The sequence below is a fragment of the Vespa crabro genome, chromosome 1 (genome assembly GCF_910589235.1).
Source record: "Vespa crabro chromosome 1, iyVesCrab1.2, whole genome shotgun sequence".
NCBI lineage: Eukaryota > Metazoa > Arthropoda > Insecta > Hymenoptera > Vespidae > Vespa > Vespa crabro.
Window position 1 is genome coordinate 8,973,194 of NC_060955.1, and position 21,316 is coordinate 8,994,509.

At 31.3% G+C, this 21,316-nt stretch overlaps 1 protein-coding gene and 1 long non-coding RNA gene across 12 annotated transcripts in view; one reads left to right on the forward strand and one right to left on the reverse strand.

Moving 5' to 3' along the window:
* Positions 1–21,081, reverse strand: part of LOC124429381 (protein Tob1-like) — a 37,988-nt gene extending 16,907 nt beyond the window's left edge. For 2 of the 10 annotated variants that reach the window (XR_006943429.1, XM_046974576.1), the window contains exon 1: positions 4,271–4,870. The gene's annotated coding sequence lies outside the window, so the exon portion shown is untranslated. The other 8 variants (XM_046974604.1, XM_046974596.1, XM_046974613.1 and 5 more) reach the window with 8 other exon arrangements.
* Positions 5,025–7,383, forward strand: LOC124429411. 2 transcript variants are annotated; one of them, XR_006943439.1, is made up of 2 exons: positions 5,025–5,137; positions 7,144–7,383. It is a non-coding gene; the product is annotated as an uncharacterized LOC124429411 (long non-coding RNA). The 2 variants fall into 2 exon arrangements; XR_006943440.1 differs by having other exon boundaries at positions 5,048–5,137; positions 6,024–7,383.
* Positions 21,082–21,316: the final 235 nt, after the last annotated feature.

A 21,316-nucleotide genomic window follows, 5' to 3' on the forward strand; every position in this document is an offset into this window, starting at 1 on the left:
TGTGTGTATATATATATATGTCACAGGATATAAGATAAAAAACGATGTGAGACGATGGAAGAAGTAGAGGAAGAGGAAAAAGAAAAAGAAGAAGACGATGGATAAAGTGGAAAGGTAGAAAATAAGAAGCGTGGAAGTAGGATCGATACTTCTCGTACAATGGCCGTGTTCTTCCTACGTCTCGAAGGGCGTAGCACTGCCACTAGCCTGCTATCGTAGGAAAGCGTGTCGTGTGATCCAAGTAAAGATATTTCAGACGAACCTTCTTTCGACCCTTTTCTTTATTCATATTTGTTATATTCGAAATTTTCTGTATAATCACTACTGAAGGTGAAAGGAGCAAAAAAAGAAACGAAGAGAAAAATGTACCAAACTAAAAAAACCAAAGCGTTATTTGATCATCTTTCTACTTCATATTATAAAACTCGTTATTTTTATTTCAATTAAATGATTTCAACGAAGATCGAGTACGTATGAATACCACGTTTATTTGTTATTTATCTACATATGTTAGTATTGGCTTGATCAATAAATAATATTGGAATTTTTATATTTTATATTTAATTATAAGTAAAAAATGAAATTTTGATAATATATACATATTTTTCATAATGAAATATTGATTTTATTATTGTTCATTTTTAATAATTTGATGTTTGTATTGAATTAATCAATAAATAATATCGAAACCTATAGTTATATCTAACTATAAGAAAATTAGTACTTTTTAAATTATAACTACTCATTTAGATTTTATACATGTTAATAGATAATATCAGAATTTTCAATATTTTATGTCTAAGTAAATAATACTAATACTGTTTAATGAAAATTTCAACATAATTTATGTATATTTGTCATAACGAAATAATGATTTCATTATTGTTTATTTTCAATAATTCGATGTTTGTATTGGATTGACTAATCAGTTATGTTGACACCTTATATTTGAATAATCAATATAATATAAAATATTATTTATACATAACAATATTACATTGATTAATAAATAATATATAGATATTTTCCATACAAAATACTACTATGTAAAATATTAAAAATTACTCCATGTAAAAAAAAAATATTAATATTTTATTCCATGTAAAATATTAAAAATTCCATTACTACTTATTTTTCAATCTAATATATATATATATAATCAAGATGAATACTGATAAAATCAATATTTTATGATAAGAAATGTAAACATATATACTATTTTAAGTCGAGCTTTCTTTGAACTTCTTTTTTCATAATTAATAAGAGACGTATCTAGAAAAGAAAATCGATTGATCTACTTTCGTTCAACCAAGAAAAAAGTTATCGATGATGGGGGAATTTGCTATAAACGGCATATTATTAATTAAAATCTTAAAAGGAAAATAAGGTAAATACTAAACAAAGGAAAAAATAAAACAGACTAATAATTATATTTCTAATATTGTATAGCTAAATTATTATTTTTCGTTCGTCAAAGAATAAGTAAAGAAACGCAGGCGGCTTCTGATCGAGTCGAGTGGCTCGTAATGACCTCGCATTACGTGATACGTCCCCGAAGCGAGACGCGTTTACGTAAGTGTGAATAAGACAAGCCGCATTCTAAAGTTGATCTATTTATGTCGACACACTGTGCTCTTCGCCGAAAAAGCTCGGCTCACAACTGTGCTTTCTAGCCCACGCGCCTCTTCTTCCTACATAGAACAGTGGTGTTCAAATTATCAGAAATGTTTTCATCGATTTTACATATAATAATAATGATGATGATGATGATGATGATGATGATGATATTTCTAAAGCACAATTCTAAAAAGTTTTCTTTTTGAATAAAATATTATTACTATAATTATATGTAATAAAATAATGGAAAAAATGACATAGTTTTTATCGAATTTTTATTTTAAAAAAAGTTCGCGTCTAAATAATTTGCACACCACTGCTACAGACGACGAACAGGCGCACGCGCTCGTCTGGCCCGCGAACGGACCTAATTTTATATTCGGAACAAAAACTTCGCTTGGCACTGCCAAGTGGAGCTGCTTACACACCGACACGATATCGACCTTTCGACGGCCTTCGTTCTTCTTTTCTATATCGAGTATATGCGTACAATTTTATATAAGATAATGAACAATATAATAAAGTGTCATACAGAACAAAAAAAAATATTATCGTAAACCCAATCGAGATATCTTTATACTTTACTGATTGTTATAAATAAATGAGATATATTGTCGATATTACTATAATTTACGTAATTAATATCATTTTTATTTAAATCCAATTTAAATGTTATGAATATTAGCAAGAGCGATTTTTAAAAAACAAATGATGCATATTTCAATAAATGAGAATGACACAATCCTGTTTAATTTGTAAATGTAATATGAAATATCTAGTAAATAAGTAGTGTATTTATAAAATAAGTAATATTATACTATTGCTCTATTATCATATAGATATCTGTATATCTAATCAAATTGTTTATTTAATTTGCAAGAAACGAATAAAAGAAATTTCAAGAGCAATAACGACGAACTTGAGACGGTGGAACAAAATTTCAATTTATTAATTAATAAAATCTGTAATTGAATTTCTTAATTTGTTTTTATTCAAACGATCGATATTCGATTTAATGTTCTTTTTAGTTCTATCTGATTCGTTTAAAATTAAAGATATAATATTTATTATGCGAATAATACCTAATACGATAATCATATGAATATTAATTCATATTTGAACTATCAGAGTTCGATAAATTGATCCTGTCTATCAGGTATCTGGATTAGTTAACTTTTTATTTCTTTAGAATTCTAATAAGTTTTCAATACGTTTGAATAAACGTTACGCTTGAAAAAATTCCATGATTTTTAAGTTATTTCTAGTGCTTATATACTTTTTTTTTTTTTAATAGAATTATGTAAACGATATCAAATGACGTTTCGTCAGATAGAAAACGTTGTTGCCGTGATCGTCATCGTTGTTGTTTTTAACGATGGAATTATTCTCGGCAACGAGTCCTGTTCTATTCGAGTTCTCTATTATTGAACGCGCTTCGTGGAAAGTAGTCTTTTCTATAAATGGTAAGAGAACGTAAGTACTTCCAAAGCTAAGCTCTCGAATTACAAAGAGAAATATTGGCTCATCCACTAAGATCTCTATCTCTTTCTATCTTTATCTTTTTCTCTCTTTCCCTCTCTGTCAACCGATTAAAAGCAATTTCGAGTTCGAAACGTTTGCCAAAATACATACTTTTCTTATGATTCAGACTTTTGCATGTTTCTTCTAAACAGTTGGATCATGTATAACGAGATAGAAACAGAGAGAAAATTACATTTCGGCGGGCTAACGAAAATACGACGATAATAAATCCATACACGTGGGCAGACTGAGAGAGAGAGAGAGAGAGAGAGAGAGAGAGAGAGAGAGAGAGAGAGAGATGGGATGATGAGTAGTAAAAAGCAGCGGGGGAGAGAGCTCAAACATTGAACGATCTTTCGCTACTACGTAGAAAATAGAACCTTACTCTTTCTTTTACTTATCATCGCCATACACTCTCTCTCTCTCTTTCTTTCTCTTTCCTTCTCTCCCTTCTTGCTGCTTTCGTATATAACATTACGTCGTTTTGTCGTGTCGTGTTGAAAAAATCGTATGACCTTGTATTATCGTATTCTCGTTCTAAGTTCACAAATCGTTCATCGGGGAAAAAGAAAAAAGTAAAAATAGACATAGGAAAGTTACTCGACATTTGATTTTTGTTTTCGGATAATTGTTCTCACTTTTTTATCCTACCAATCTATTCATTTTCAAAAATTAAAAAGCATTCTCCGATATCGATAAATAATTTGAAATATTTCCAAACTAATCTTTATCATTAGTTGTTTACGTTCTTACGATGTTATTATTTTTTGAGGAAAAAGGAAGAAGGAAAATGGAAGAGAATACAAAAGTAAAGTTTACTTAAAAAATTGCACGATTGGACAAATTACGAGGGCATATGACGATGTGCGCACGTGCGCTAAGTATTGCGTCGTTCTTGCGTCGTACTCAACGCACACATATACCATATGCGACTCGCAAGACCTCACGCATGTGCACACACACAAATATTCTGGCATACACGCGCGTGACGCATCACGCGCCAGCCTCGAGCCGCCGAACCGTATGCCCCTCTCTCTCTTTCTCTCTCTCTCTCTCTCTCTCTCTCATTCTTTATCGTGGAAACGTCTAGAGTCGCAAAAGAGTGAGTGAGTGAGCAAGATCTCGTACTCACATGCTTCTTTCCTTTATGTAGCGGTATATTCCGAAACTTATTTTCCCTCTCTCTTCCGTAATAATCCACACATGCACACACCTTTCTTGGAGTAATCTTTTCAAAAGAAATTCGGTTTCTCTTCGTCTACGAAGATGCACACTTGGAAGATAATAATCTTTGATAATTATATCCACAGAAAGAGAAAAAACTGAATTAGGACGAAATTGCACACGTAGTAAAAAAGAAAAAGAGAAAAATTTCACATTCCTATCACACTCGCGCACTCCGATCGATTATCCACTTCTTTCTTTTGTCTCTCTTTCTCTCTCTCTCTCTCTCCCTCTCTCTCTCTCTTTTTTTGATTGATCGTCACGGTACTTCTTACGTAAAAAATAAAAAAAGATAGAAAATAAAGCGTGAAAGATAAAGATAAAATGAAGTGGAAGATATCACGATTTTATGATTCTTACTTTTTTCGTTATTATATCCGCGAGAAACACCAAGAGAATTTGATATATATTATATATACGTGTATATATGTTCTTTTTCACAATTCTACTTCCTACACTTATTTCATTGGTACCCGCGACATACAACATCCACGACTACAGCTGCGAGACTGGAACGCGGGGTAACATCTGCGGACTCTTACATAGAGCGGTGAACGGGACAGCGGCGCCTTGTATGCTCGGAGTGGAAGTAGAGATTCGGCTCGGTAGTGGGGGTTGAGCGCTCGGCAATAGGTTACCCCTCTCGCGACACAGTATCGTCGCGGTGCTCACTATGGGCAGAGTAGTGGGGAGAGCTATCTGGCAAGGACGCGTCGCTTCAGCCGACCGACCGACATATACTATTATACTACTCGTCGCATCGACTTTCCACAAGGTGCAGTTACAAGGAAAAAGAGAAAGAGAGATAGAGAATGTCAAGGGTTGTCGTTCAAAATTTTCTTTTTATTTTTAATCTTTTTACAAATACTTTTCGAAAAAATAAAAAAAAATTACGTTCCTTTTTTCTCTCTCTCTCTGTTGAAATAAATGAATAATACAAAGACAAACAACGAACGATCTTTTTAATCTTCGTAAAAAGAAAAAAGAAAAAATGTCATGGAATATTCAAGAAGACAAAAAGTATTTTCGCTTTGTGGTAAATCCTCGTGTATAATAATCGAACGAATCGTCGTCTGTCGTACGTCATGTTCGTTATCGAATACGTAGTTATATAGGTAGGTACATATCTATATAAACGTATATACATATACCCACTCGAAAAAAGTCCAGTAAGTACACGAGGAGACTTATCGAGTTGCGATTAAACTGGCGCTGTGAAAAGGCCATCAGTGATATATAGAAGAGGATGTGTTTTTAGCTTATTCGTTTGATAACGCGCCACACGTACTTTTCTTTCAAACGACACATCCTTTTCCTTAGCAAAATTCTCTTTAGCTTCAAACAATCGAACGAAAGTTCGATATCAAGCGAATTCCATCGACGTTACATTGACCAGCTGATAAACGTTCGCTTCGCCATTGATATCGAATCGTCCGTAAGGAACGTGTATGGTCGTAGAAATCTCAAGAATTTTCCATTGTCGTTGATCGTTCAGCGAAAATACGTGAAATTCTCTTCTCCCTTTCTCTCTTTCTCCCTCTCTCTTTCCTATTTTTCTACTTGTAAATTAACGTAACGTTTAGAATTAATTTTCTAAGAAATTTCTACTGGCTTATCAGGAAGAAGTAACGAAATTCATTTTTTTTACTATTATTTCATAGAAATTACTTGAAATTTCAAAATAAAAAAGAAAAGAAAAATTCGATCAAAGGAAAAATGAGATATAACATTGATCTCAAAGATCTGGCCAGTACTTTGAAGCGATAATGTCAGGGATTTCAGAAGCACCGAGTAATTAACAAGTTGGCTGTTTTTGAGAAGTCTACGAGAATTCTACGGAAATAATTTTGTGAACGAGAGAAGATATTCGTTGGTAAAGTAACGCTCAACTAGTAAGAAAATCTCTTTCGAAATTAGAAATGGAAGATCCATAGGTCTTTTGAAAGCTTCGAGAGTATATTGATATCGACGAAACTTGAAATGAAATAAGACAACATAAATCAGAAAAGAGATAGATAGATAAATAGATAGATAGATAGATAGATAGATAGATAGATAGATAGATAGATAGATAGATAGATAGATAAATAGATAAATAGATAAATAGATATAGATAGAGAAAGAGAGGGAGAGAGAAACAAAGAGAGGAGGGAGAGAAGAACCGACAAGAGGAAATTGCAATATAAAATAGGAAATTGCTTGTCCACGAAACGTTTCTGATATCCTCACTATTTTTTTTTTGTTCTTTCGAAAATATAATTCATAATTCATATAACAGAGCTATTTCTAATCACCAATACACACATATGTTACGACAAAAAAACATTCTTAATGAATTTCAAAAGAAAATTTGAGGTATGCGAGATCGTAATCTTAATTGGAGCACCAATGAGATAACTGAAAATGTATGAAAGAATAAAATTATCTTTCAATCTGTCGCTCTCGTAAAACAGATATATTCACACATACGTAACATAGATATGACGCGATGTGTTACTGCGTAATGTAGTTTTCTTGATAGAAATACTCGCGTTACGTTTCCTCGATGTTTTTGCTTATTTCGCGTGTAACATGCGTGTGTACGCGTGTAACATGCGTGTGTACGCGTGTACTCTGATGTATAAGATTTCCATTCGCAAAAGAAATGACTCTCCCTTTCTATATCTCTATTTGTCATTTTCTTTCTTTCTCTCTCTCTCTTTCTTTCTCTTTCTTTCTTACTTATCTGCTATTACGTAAGGAGCAATATGACTAATTGTAAAATCAAATTTACATCGCCAGGAGATGCTGCCACTGTTGTGTACGCTTTGACAACTTGCAGAAACCGAAGAAATATCGATAAATGCTATATTCAAAAGTAAAAAGTGTATGTGTAGGTATGCGTGTGTCCGTGTAAGTGAACATGCGTGCGAAACTTCATGCGTCATTATGCTATTGTAATTTCAAAGAAATGACAATGCATGTATGCATACGATGCAATTATTATACAAAACGAATGGTATTAAACGTAATCGATCGAAATTTGTTTCTTTCTTGAAAATTTCCATCGTCGATCAATTTCGATGTCACAACGATGATATCGTAATCTATTTTATAACACTCTTTATAAAGAACTTAATTGTAAATTATTAATTGTTAAAAGAGTAAAAAAGAAAAGAAAACGATGATCATGATAAATGAATTGCATTCTATGCAATGTAGATACACATTATGTATTATTTATATATGTATGTGCGTGTCTGTGTGCGCGCGCGTGTGTATATGTATATATGTATAAATGTATGTATGTATTTCATTAACTAAATCTTTTTATCGTGTACTCATTTGTATATTTTCATCGACTTTTGCTTTTATATATGTGAATATAAATTACATGTGTGTATAGATAATACACGTTGACGATATAAATTTAAATAAACGTAAAACGATAAATAGAAAGACAAACAATGTTGTATTTAAGATATCTATCAATTCAGTTAATAAAGTCTATCTCGTGTTCGAAACCAAATTGCTTTGTATCATTCGTTTCGACTCGACTTTGAATAACTTCGAATTATTTCTAAGGTAACTTTACATGTAACGCAATACAACGAAGCCCGGACGATCATAGCCGTTCATGGTGGTGGCTAGTAGTAGCCAGTTCACTCGATTTCATTCATTTGCCGGATAATCGTCGTGTTCCTGTTTGCTGTCGGCCAACGAGACTGACACGTGCATGCATGTGCACTGTGCATATATCATCGTTACTCCTAGTAACGTCTGGTTTATATTATATATACATATATACATATTATACATATATGTATAATATAGATATATGTACACGGACATACACATATTTATATGTAACTTCTAACATTGTGTCGTACTCAAGGTCCAAAGTTCCGGGTATGATACTTTGTTGTTTTTTTCTATAAGTCACGTTCTCTCTCTCTCCTCTCTTTATTAATTTCTCTCTTTCTTTTAAACTCATGTTATTCAAGACCATCGAACTCTTCCTTCCACTTACTCGCAGATAAATAATACGAGTTTGCGAGCGAGCATTCGTTTCATCATTAACTTCCGTTTTCTAACGCGTGATTTTCCTATTTTTTTTTCTTTTCTTTCATTTGTTCTTTTCTTTCCTTTTTTCTTTTCTTTCTTTTTTTATTTTTTCACGGTCTATTAATTTCTTTTTTTCTAACTTTTTTTCTTTTCTCTGATAATAAAAGGGTCAAATGATAAGAATACAATCCGTATAGAAGAAAGAGATAAGACGTCACGTTATCATTTAAGTAATTCGCTCAAACGTGATAACTGAATTTTCGTTGATGTTCCATTTACGAAATTTTTCTTACACATACCTATGAGATTTTTCTTCGAATTTTGAAATACTGCTGTTGACTACGATTAGAGTTTTAAAATATTAGATAAATTTTTTTTCTAATCTTCGATATATTTATCTATATAAGTAATACATTTATATAGTAATATAAATGTATTATTTTTATGATATTTATATATATTTTATATTTTTATGTAAAATTTATTACTTTTATTGCTTTTATTGTTTTTAATGTTTTCTTTACTAAACGCGAAAGAATCGTCTTATTTGTAACTCAATTCATTTAAAATATTTCGTAAATCATTTTTTTATCTTTTAATAAATTTAACTCTTGTATTTAAATGTTTGTATTATATGCAATTATCGAAGATTAAAAAAGAAGATTTACATAACGTAGAACAGAATAATAATAATAATAATGATAAGAAAATTGTCTTTTATTTAATGTGATAATTAATAACTTATAATTTTGTTTGACGGTGTTTCAAATAAATTCTTAACGATCAAACGTTTGAAAACCCTGCGTAAAGTTTAACAAAATCTGGCGGGAAATTCAAAAGTGAGTTCAACTCGAACACGAAGCATGAGTTTCGATCAGCTCTCATAAAATTGGCCACGGTCATTGCGAGACCTTCCTTCCTGCATGTAACAGAGACAGAGAGATAGAGAGAGAAAGAGGTGAGTGGGAGGGGAGAGGGAGAAATGAGAACTTTCAACTACCGAACGAGTTCGAGCGTAAACACGTCTACGTCTGCTGAATCCAATTACGCAATGTTGCAATTGCAGGCGCAGGCGCCATGAAATAAGTAGAAATATATCTATATACAGAGTATACCGTTAACAAAGTATCCAGCTTTTAGAATTATCAGAAATTTTTCAAATGAAGTTATAAGGTTCCGGAGAAAGAAACATTTTCTCAGACAATTGATATATTTTTAATTCTTATTATAAGTAATAAAATATGTTTTATTTCTTTACTGAAAAAGATGAATTATGTATTTAATTAATAACAAATATTAATTAATTATTTGTTTCTTATTTCCACTATATTATATTTTCTGATTAATTAATTTATTTTAAAACTACCTTATCCGTATTCATTTTTTTTTAATTAGATAAATAATGTAAATTTTATATATTTACGAATAAAAATCTTTCTATTTAACAAGTTAAAGTTAGATATAGTATAAAAAGAATACCATGTAGTTATAGTAAACTTGTAAGATTAGTTAGTACATAAATTTGTAGGATTAGTTCAATCAAATTTCACATTAACATACACTTGTTTTTCTTCTTCTCGTTATTCGTTGGTATAATCAAATATTCGTTCATAATAATCAAAGAGGAATTCTCGACTTTTCCTTATGTCTCTTTTGATTGTGTCTTCATTAGTATCTTTTGTCCTTCAGCTCTTTCGATAAGTTTTTACGTAACAATTGTGATTTTCTCAACGTGACGATGCAATCGTTCCGTTTAGAAACGATAATGTTATTACCACGCGATAAAGTCAAAGATTTATCAAGATTTTTCTAATACGTAAGTTCTTCATTTTCTTTGAAAAAAAAAAGAAGAAGAGAAAAGAAAGAAAGAAAAATTGAGAAACTTAACTCGAAATGGAAATAGGATCTTCGACCGGCATTTATTGATCGTTGATAAATGGACTCGCGGTACGATCGAATAATTAAATGTTTATTTGGCTTTTATCGCCATGCATTCACGAAAGATTTTACAATACAAATAAAAGATCATCTTACGAATAGCGAATTTTTATATTTAATCTTTAATCTTCTTTTGTTTATTTGCCATTGAAATATTCCTAAACGATTTAATATTTCATTTTTTTCTTTTCTCCTGTTTTTTTTTTTCCTATATATCGCTAATAAATAATAAAATATAATATAACGTAAACATGTTCATACGTAGAACTGATATTCTATTCTAATCGATCAGTGCGATACTATTGAAAATTTTTAATGATAATGATAACAAAATTCGTTGGATTCAAGATATTCGAAACGATTTGAGACGTAAAATGATTAGAAGGAATGCCTAAATAAAACTTTTTACAAGTTATACCGATGATTTGATTTAGATGAATTATACGCTATTATTACCAATTTTTAATATTTCTGTTATTTCTTGTTTGAATGACGTTTTATAGTACTATAGACGTTCCAATGAAATAAAAAAGAAAATAAAAGGAAGAAAAAGAAATATTCTTGTTAATATGAGAATGAGTATGTCGAATGAGTTCGCACAAAATTCTTCTCCCGGCAATAATCGATATGTTGTCGATTGACCTTCGAACAATGAAATATTGCGCACATACTCGTGCCAGTTCAATGCGTCCAAGGTCTAACGGATAGTAGGCCGCAACGCGTGATACCGTTTTAATAGTAGTTGGCTACGCTCGTCCATACCTTTTTTCTTACATCTATCTATCTATCTATTTATCTATCTATCTATCTATCTATCTATCTATCTATTTATCTATCTATCTATCTATTTATCTATCTATTTATCTATCTCCCTCTCTCTCTTTTTATTTTTTTTCAATTTACTACTTTTTTACATTATGAAAACGTAGTAATTTTTTTGTTGAAGAAAAAAGTATAAAAAGAAATTTTTTCATTCATCTTTTAGATTTTTTATTTGTATGATTTTTTGTTGTTTCCTTGGTTTCCAATACGAAAATTACGTTATTGGATAGTTCGAGATATCGATTTGGGGCTAGATTCTTGGAGAATAATGAAGCAATATATGAGTCTGCGTAATAAATATGCAGTTCAAACAGAAGCAATTTCTTATTAAATGATGAAACTGTACTTCTCCCTCTCTCCCCCCTCTCTCTCTTTTAATTCTGCTTGTTATCGATAAAGCAACTCAATAAGATTAAATTTTTCTCTTTCTTACTTAACTGATGTAGTATATATTTCTTATTTACACCTCTCTGTATAATCGCTATAATAAATGTATTAGGAAAGATAAGTTCGCATGCACTTATAATATTGACTGGACTTTGTACAAGAAATTTTGTAGATAAATAAAATGAAACAGATATTCGGGATAAATATATGAATATTTCTCTAACTTCTGATCTTTTCTTAAATAGATATAGTAAAATGAGAATATCAAAATTATATACATATATTAATTATTATTATTAAAAACTATTAATGTGGATTTTTAATATTAGTTATATATCTGCGTGTTTTTAATTTTGTAAGTTTAAAGGCTTAAGTCATAAAAAATCTTTTATCTCTTCATCACAAAATTAATTGTTAGTTTATATTCGAAGATTAATGGTTACTAAGTTAAGTTATACTATACTCTAATATAATATGGTTCATATATATGTATGTGTGTGTATGTATATGTGTATGTGTGTGGGATGGAAGACTAACTCTAAAGAGTTAGTCATGTGTGTGCGTGTGTAAGATGCCGATCAACGTTTAAACGAAGGGATGGAAAGATCCAAACCTAATTAGTCGTATATGTGCGAGATAAGCAGTCGAAGAGAGCCTGATTTGCCTTTTGCGAAGAGCGTTTATTTATAGAAAGAAAAGAAGAGATTTAGTTTGAAAGGGAGACGAGTGAGTGAACAGTTTTAAAAGTATTACGTACGGTCCTGAGTGGACCAACAAGAGTAACGAAAAGAATAATATAAATTAAAGAATAATAAGTAACGCCTTGAGTAGGTCAGAGATAGAAAAGAGGTATAGTATCCTAGTTATAGTATTTTTGTTAATAAAGTATGTATTAATCAAGAATGAATGATCCGAGTTAGTCAGTCCGTATCTTTCAGGTAGGGTTTCAAAAAATATCTTACATATATATGTAGTATATATAATATATATATTAGTATATATTATATATACACATACACACATAGTATAGTTTTATATAGTATAGTATAATTAAATATACTATAATATTATTATGTCATATATTATACTGTAACAGTCATACTATAATTTTTATATAATATAATTTTTGGTTAAGACTCAAAAAAAGAGAAATTGTGTCGTAAAGAGTAAACTTAATGGGAAAAGAAATAAATTCACATGAATTAAAACACGTTCACTTTTTAACATATTCACGAAAAATCGTATTCTAACCTTGGACTAGAACTCTCGTTTGCAGCGACCCAGCATTCATTAAATGCAACGACATAATCGCTCTATCGTGTAACGTTAGTCCATTTTACACCGTTACGTTACGAGAAATGTATGTATATGTATCTCTATGTGTGTACCCCTCTTTTAGTATAACATCATATCCGTGCCAACAAGCCGAAGTGCATCGCGCCACTCTCCATTAAATTTTTCTATTCAAACGAGACGCGCGACCACATCGACCAATTAATGATACACATCACAAACTAATCTTGTTTTCTTTTTTAGTGCTATCGTTTGGTTAGAATAATTCGTTCGAATTAAAATAGACGATTTTTTTTTAATTTTTTATATTTGTTGAAAAAGACGATGAAGAATGATCTTTTAACATTAGATTTACGGGATTTATTAATTTGACGGACTTTAGGTTGCATACTTAGTTATTATATTATTATTTTTAAGCATACCATTTATATTGATTTTAATTGATCTAATGATATGAATTAAAACCAAAAAAACTGTTTTTTTTTTAATGTATGTCAAATTGACGGATTTCAAATTTTATACTTAACTTATAGAAATTATAAATATTATTTTTTAGCAATTTATATTGGCCTTGATCCAATGATATGAACTAAAAAAACTGAATTATGATGCATTCATCAGTTTGACTTTTCTCATATTTCATACTTAAAATTTCAGAAAGTATAAATATTATTTATTTTTTTGCAATTTATGGTGAATTTAATTAATATAATGATATGAATTAATAATGAAAAAAAACTGCATTTTAATATACTCGTCAACCTGATGGATTTTAATAAAAATTTATAATTAATATTTGTATATCTAGTGTTATAAAAGATCATTGAAAAAAAAACAAGGATGAAAGGCAATAGAAGACTGCCAAAACACGAGATGTGCCAATCGATGCATTCCTTCGTGTACTGCAGCTCACCTTCTGTGCTACCGTTTTAAATTAAGATACGTCTTCAAATGTCATGAGTACGCATTCCGTTTCGTGATGCTTCTTGCCACAAGATTCTAAAACGTAGACACTCTCATCTCTGTTTTGTTATTAAAGCTAAGTCTTAATCGTAAGAAAGCAAGTCATTAATCATATTTTTATCGTTTCCTTTTTATCTTTCATCAAAGATTTTCGATATTTTTACTTTTTCAATTACCTTGTTGTCGTTTTCAGCCAATAGCGTTCTTCCTTTTGTCGATTCCGTACTCTTCGATCGATCTGTAAAAAAAATTATAAATACTACTAATTTATAATTACTATAAATATAAATATACAGTAAATTATATAATATATGCATATATATATATATGTATATATTTATATATAAATAAATAAAAATGTATTTAGTATTTTTTATAGATATTTATTACTAATAAATACCTATAAAAATTTTGTCCCGTAAAATGTCTAACATTAAAGGGTTAAACTATAAGACCCGATGATCAATGAAATGAATTTGAGATGATAATTAGTTAAGTAAATATAGGTTTTCGATAAATACGATCACATATTATCATCATAAAAAAAAGAAAGGACGAAAGGAGAGAGAGGAGAAAATTCGATTGGCCACATACGATCCATGAGATTATATGATTAGATCGGGACGATCTATAATTTCCCGAATAGAAGTTTTATTGCATTTAATTTCTTCTTCGAAGAGATAAGAGAAACTTGAAAAATTTGTCGAGCATTTGCTTGTTACTTCGAGCGATATGAAAACAAACAATAATGGTTGTGTCTGATTTATTATGAAAAAATGTTTCAACCTGATAAAACTTGATGATACGTTCCTTTTTTAATATTTTTATATTTTTTATTTTCTCTTCCATTTAACAAGATTAAGAAAGTGAAAATAATTGTCTGATCTCGTCTTTTTATCTTATTAATGGAAAAAAACAGATACGAAGATCATAATGAAGAAAGCCTATCAAACATTCTACCAGTTCTTAACGATACTAACAACACAAATCACTTTCACCACTGAACGAGCAAGATCGTGTGATCCTTTATCTTAATCTAGATTAAAACTTAATCTAAACCTATACCCGTTCCAGATATAACTGCCAAGGTTTGCGCATGCTCTTCTAACGAGATCTTATAGCTTGTTAATGAAAGTGATCGAGAAATATATGTAACGAAACTTCTCTCTCTCTCTTTTTCTCTTGTCTCGTTAGCACTAAGATAGAATAAGACAAAACGAGATGGAAAATTGGATCAAATGTAACGGTGATCTTGATTGGAATTTTTTAATCATACAAGTTAACTTCCTGTATATGAATTATAAAAGAAACTAATAAAGATGTAATTCGTATAAATAATTTATGATCCAGTGAAAAACAATATCTTTTTAATAAAACTGCTAATTGATACATGAGTCGTCATTTTTTTTTACATAGATATATTCGATTTATATGAGAGTACATAGTATTGACTACTAATATACATGAATATTCTTTCGAGTAACACGAATGTATTCCGTAAAATACGGTATACCTCTGATAAGGGGAATCCTTTAAACCTCGCATGTCAATACGCTACGATTATCCGAATGTTATCACTCGTTCTTGCGATAATAAGTTACACATTTGAATGGCTGGTTGGTGCATTTTTTTCTCTTTTTATCTTCTTGTATTTATTTATTTATTATCATGAAGTTAACGAGGAATGACGTAACTAAAAAATGACGAAGTTGAAATTTAGACATAAATATATATATTATATGTATATATGTATATTAGAATGTAACAAACTCTAAAAGTAATAAATAAAATTAATTTGACATATGCATTGTAATATTAAAGAACTATACAAAATTCTCATTATTTTTAATAACAAATTAAAACGCGAATATGATCGTTCAATTAAATTCAATCTTTCGAATGAAATTGACCATTCGTTTAATAGCAGAAGTTTGCTTTCTTGTCATCTGACCGAATAACGACACATATCGATGTTGAACATTGAATCGATTGGAAATAGGAGGTACGTTGACTTTCTATCATCGATCAGAAGGTCAGCTTACTCAATGGCTAACCTTCGTTGTTTCGATCAAACGAATTCCGAAGATTACTTTCGATTCTAAGATTTCTTTTTTCTAGAACTCTCCTTGCCCTAATGACATTTCTAAAAATTTTTTAATCAACTCGTACTATTTTCTAGGAAAATAAAAAGTTGCTCGTTTTAATGCGATATTATAAACAAAAAAGAAGAAGAAAAAAAAAGAAAAGATTATGAAAGGGAGAATGCCGATTAGTATTTTGATGATAAAATATCTACAGTAATCAAGTATATACAAGATTTTTAAAATGGCAATAATATATAAGAATTGAAATTTGCGATATTGTCGATAATAGGATGGAAACAATGTTCAGAATAGGGCGATACATATTTGTAATAGGGCGATACATATTTGTAATAGGTTCTTTATATCGAGCTGTGCCAGAAAACTAGGTCATATTCTTACACCTGGGGCATTTGTAAGGTGATTGGGAAAACTCAGATCAATATCAAGCACGAATTGGCACGATTCGTTGCAAAGATCGACTCATGACTCGCCCGTATATTAATACGTACATATATATATGTAGTTACTAATACCACGAATTTCCAATCACTTCATAAGTTTCTACATGTTTGGCCATTGTACCAAAAACCAAAAAGAATTCTTTATCGTTTCGTGAAAAATCTAACGAACAATTGTTTCGAATTTAAGTGATTTTATTCTGTATTTTTCGAGTGAAGAGGAATCAAATTTCAGTATGAAATTCAAAATGAAGTTTTTTCTTAAAATCTCATTTTCAATTTAGAGAAGTTGATTTTTTCGGGAAATTTTTTATCGAATGTTGAGAATAGGATAAAAATAATATCGACTTTGTTTCGTCATGTTCCGAATTTTAACTTTCTCGAGATGCGTTGTTGTTACTGAAAACGAAGCAGATGAAAAACAGAACAAAAGAGAAAAAGAAAAAGAAGGAAAAGAAGAAGAAGAAGAAAAAGATGATGAAGATGAGAAGACAGCATGCATGAGAGACAAGACGTTTATTTATTTACGCAGCCACGCGAGCTCGCTACGTCATAGTTGCCATGTAGGAGAGAAGCCACGCCGAGAGTTAAACTATTGAAAGAGCTAAAATTAATTCTGCGCCTGGTAGATTAGGAAGGCACTCGCTAGGTTTCTCCTCGACCACTATTCACATTATCCTCCGTTGCTCAAAGTAATACGGTTATAAAAAAGAACTACGTGTCCTTTGTTTTACGTACCATCCAAAAGAGTTCTCTTTTATTTATCTATTTTTATTTCTTTTTTTTTCAATTTTTTTTTTACAATGAATCTTTTATATATTTTCGATTATCAATCAATTTTATCAATTTATTTTATGATAAATTGTCTTCAGAATTTTTTTAAAGCTTTCGACGTTTATTTATTTTTTCCTTTTTCAATTTTTTCCAGAACAGATCTTTCATATATTTTCGATTTTCAATTAATTCTATGACTGATATATACATTATATTCAGAATTTGCTGATAATGAAAAATTGATTTTCATCTCAACTTATAAGTTACAAGCTACTTTCTTCTTTTTTTTTTTAATTGACGAACCAAGTTAAAAATAAGGACAATCGAGTCCGATTCTGATTATATTCGGTGAACTCTAAAGTAACGAGTGAAAGCTTGCTGGGCGTTGAAAAAAAAGTTAATATAGTTATAATGCCGGAAAACTTTCCTCGAACGGTCGCCACTTTTTATGCTGTTTCCTTTCTCTCGTTAGATAGATCTCGATCGTTAATGATCATAGTAGCTCGATAAATCCAGATCCAGAATATCTTTCTTTCTTACTTCTTTCAAATTTGTGTCTTGAGAAGAATCTTCTACACGGACTTGATGTATTAAGTGAAAATTAAGATATCGTAAAAGAGAGAGAGAGGGAGAGAGAGAGAGAGAGAGAGAGAGAGAGAGAGAAAACCAACCAATCACAACGTCTTGTATAACTCGTACGGGCACTGATTGGAACGGGCGTGGGAGTATCGAATCGATTAGACCGCCGATCGATTCAGTGCAAAGTGTTCTCTCTCGTTTACTCTCTTCGACTATTCCATCTCTTTTGCTCGTGTTCAAGAAAACATTCGATTATTGTTCCATTTTCAATGATTTTCGTGCTTTCTTCTGATGTTTTCAATAATTCTTCAAATGTTTTGTTCTTTCTTTTCGTTTTTTTTTTTTCGAAAAGAAGACAAAAACAATACGTCATTTTAACATTAATTATCTCACGCAAATATAAATACGAATATAAACGTACTAGTATAATACACGCATAAATATATGTATTTATAAAATAACACGCGAGAAGACGTATTACGTGGTCGAACGTAATTGTCGTAATCGTCATTGTCGTACATATTCTCTATTCATATTCTCTGAGTAACATATAACGAGTACGCACGGTCTCGGTATTTTTTTTGAATACGCTCGTATTTATTAGTTACGTTAAAATACACCTCGAGCACGACTTTCCGCCTTGATAAAAGCAAAATATTATCTCTTTTCTCTTCCTGTTTCTTTTCATACCAATAAGATAAGATTCCTCGTGATATTCTTTCCTCTTTTTTTACAGGTTATTTATATGATTTTATATAACAATTGAAATACGAAAATATCGAATACACGTGTATAAACCATATAAGCGACGAGAATATAAAAATTTAGTCGCAAAAAAAAATAAAAAAAATAAAAAAAATAAAAACAATAAAAAAAATAAATGCTTACTGTTATTGTTAAGAAAAAAGAACAATAACAACAAATCTTTTCTTGTCTTAACGAACAAAATTCAATTTAAAATTCGATTGGTATATATGTATACATATATTAATTCGCAATGTTTCGTGGTTTATATGTTACGAAATGTATGCGCGCAGCTGTCCTACGATATATTTTAGCGTACCACCACCAGTAACGACGGCGACAGCCTATTGGTGAATTAACCGGAATCTGGGTCAGTTACGACACCTGTCGGACGGATACAAGAGAGAAAAAGAGAGAGACAGAGACAGAGAGAGAACGCGAAAGAGCCTTCGAAGTGTTGTAAATCATGCGACGTGCCGATGCCAAATATAAATCTTTAATGGCTCATTTTATGTGTACTCACGAAATATTATCACTGTCTTTCCCAAAATTTTCTTTCATGCCATAATTCGTATGATTCACAACAGTTTTTATCGACTTTGTGAACGTTCATTTGGTCAACAAATAGATTAGGTTTATGAATCTTGAGAAAGAAAGAGGGAGATAAAGATAGAGATAGAGATAGATAGAGAGAGAGAGAGAAGGGGGCGGGGTAGAGAGGGGAAGGAGAGAGTGACAGAAAGAGAGAGGTTTTTTCTTCTTTTTCGTAATAATGTATCTAAAAATTACGAGATATACCATAATAATAAATACATCTTGAACGTTCAAATACTATAATATTCTAATATAACATCCTCGTTTCTAAATCTACATTTAGATTTTTAAAAAAACGAAGAGAAAAATAATGATATATATGTATATGCATACAAGATGGAAATAGTTGTGTGTATGCAAGTATAAGAACGATTCATTGGCCTTGGGAAATAGAGATAGAGAGACTATATAACTGTCAACGACATTTATCCTTTCGTAATTTCTAACGATTCCTTTTCTATAAATTAAAATTAATTCGTAATAATTAAATTCCTGAAAACCTAAATCCTTTCTCATGTAAATCGAGAAAGTTCTTTTGAGATTACTCTTATGGGTTTAGTCACGTTTTTTTTTCTTTAAAAAAAAAGAGGAACAACTACATTAGAATATAAATGTATAACATATTTCTAACGTCTAATCATAAGATTCGAATAAATCGAAGATGAGAACGAGAGAATAATTGTATGCATTGTTACAAAATGATTGCAAAATACTAAATGTATATTCTAATTACTATACGTTTAATATAAAGCCGATTGTATATAAAAGAAATCAAAATCTAAACAAGACAAAATAAGAATCTCTTATTTATTAATCATCATTTTTTTTCTTTTTTTTTTCATAAGACGAAAGAAACAAAAATGTGAACGAAAAAGGAAGAGAGACAGAGAGAGAGAGAGAGAGAGAGCGAACAAAAATCATCATGCTTATGACACGCACACCTTTTTTTCGTCTAATCATTCTCCGTATTCTATTACTTTTAATTCTTTCTCTCTCTTTCTTGTGCTTAAACTTGCTATATAGGGAACACATCACACATACACACATGAAATGTACCTATATGCACTCAAATATCATGTAACGTACACATACCTCTGTACTCGGTACGTTCACATTAACAAACACATACACACACACACACACACACACACACACACACACACACATACACACACACACTTCGTGGGCACGTTACGTAGCCCTAAAAGGACAGTGCTTTACTTGGAAACTCGAGCACGCACGTACGTACACACAAACAACACATGCTCGCTCTTTTACAGGCTTACGTACGTGTATCTTATACGTTCTCGATATGCAAATGTCGACGCAGTAGAAATGTAGAAGAACAGGATGCACAGTAAAATATATATATATATATATATATATAAATATATATATATATATAATGTCTGTATGCTATATATATTTATATATACATATATATATATATATATATATATATATATATATATGTATGTATGCGTGTATATATATCTTCTTGATGGAACAGTTATATGACTAGAGAATTTACGAACGTATCGACGAATGAAGGAACGATTATCATGAAACTACTATACGATCGCCTCTTTCCAGAGAACTCGCTCGGGAAACGCGTTATGAGAGAGGTCGGAAAACGAGAAAAGCGAGAGAACACGCAACTCCGATGTACCAGTAGAGACTGGCGACTTCCCCTCGGACTCACCGAGTGGTAGCCGGTATAGTGGAAAAGAGACGTATATACATACAGCCACGATGCTAACCGTATATCGTTGAGTGTACTACATAACTACTTCACCACCACCACTGCCACTACATCACACACTACTATCCTAGGAGTAAGCAGCAGCGAAGCAGGTCTACTATCTTCGTTACTAACACTTACAAACAACGTCGTGTCGTCCCTGCGCTGTGTGTATTTCTCCCAAGAGAACGGTAGAGGGGAGTACCAAAAGGAACCTGGTGGAGGTAGGTTGGTTAGTACAGTGGGGGAAGAGAACTTGGAGGAGAAACTATCAGGTCGCACGCTCTCGACGCTCTGTGTGACGTAAGTCGAGTCATCCTGGATGTGTCGTGCGCCAGCGCAAGAGTAAAAGAGAGAGAGGGAAAGAGAGAAAGAGAGAGAAAGAGAAAGAGAGCTGAGTGAGAAAAGAGTGGGGGTACGCGGGCAAGGCCGAGCTAGTGGGGAGAACGCTAGAGTCAACGGAAGGAGGGGAGGATGGCGGTCATTAGTGCTACTGGGACACGGAAGCGAATCCTTGCCTTGTCGCACCTTCT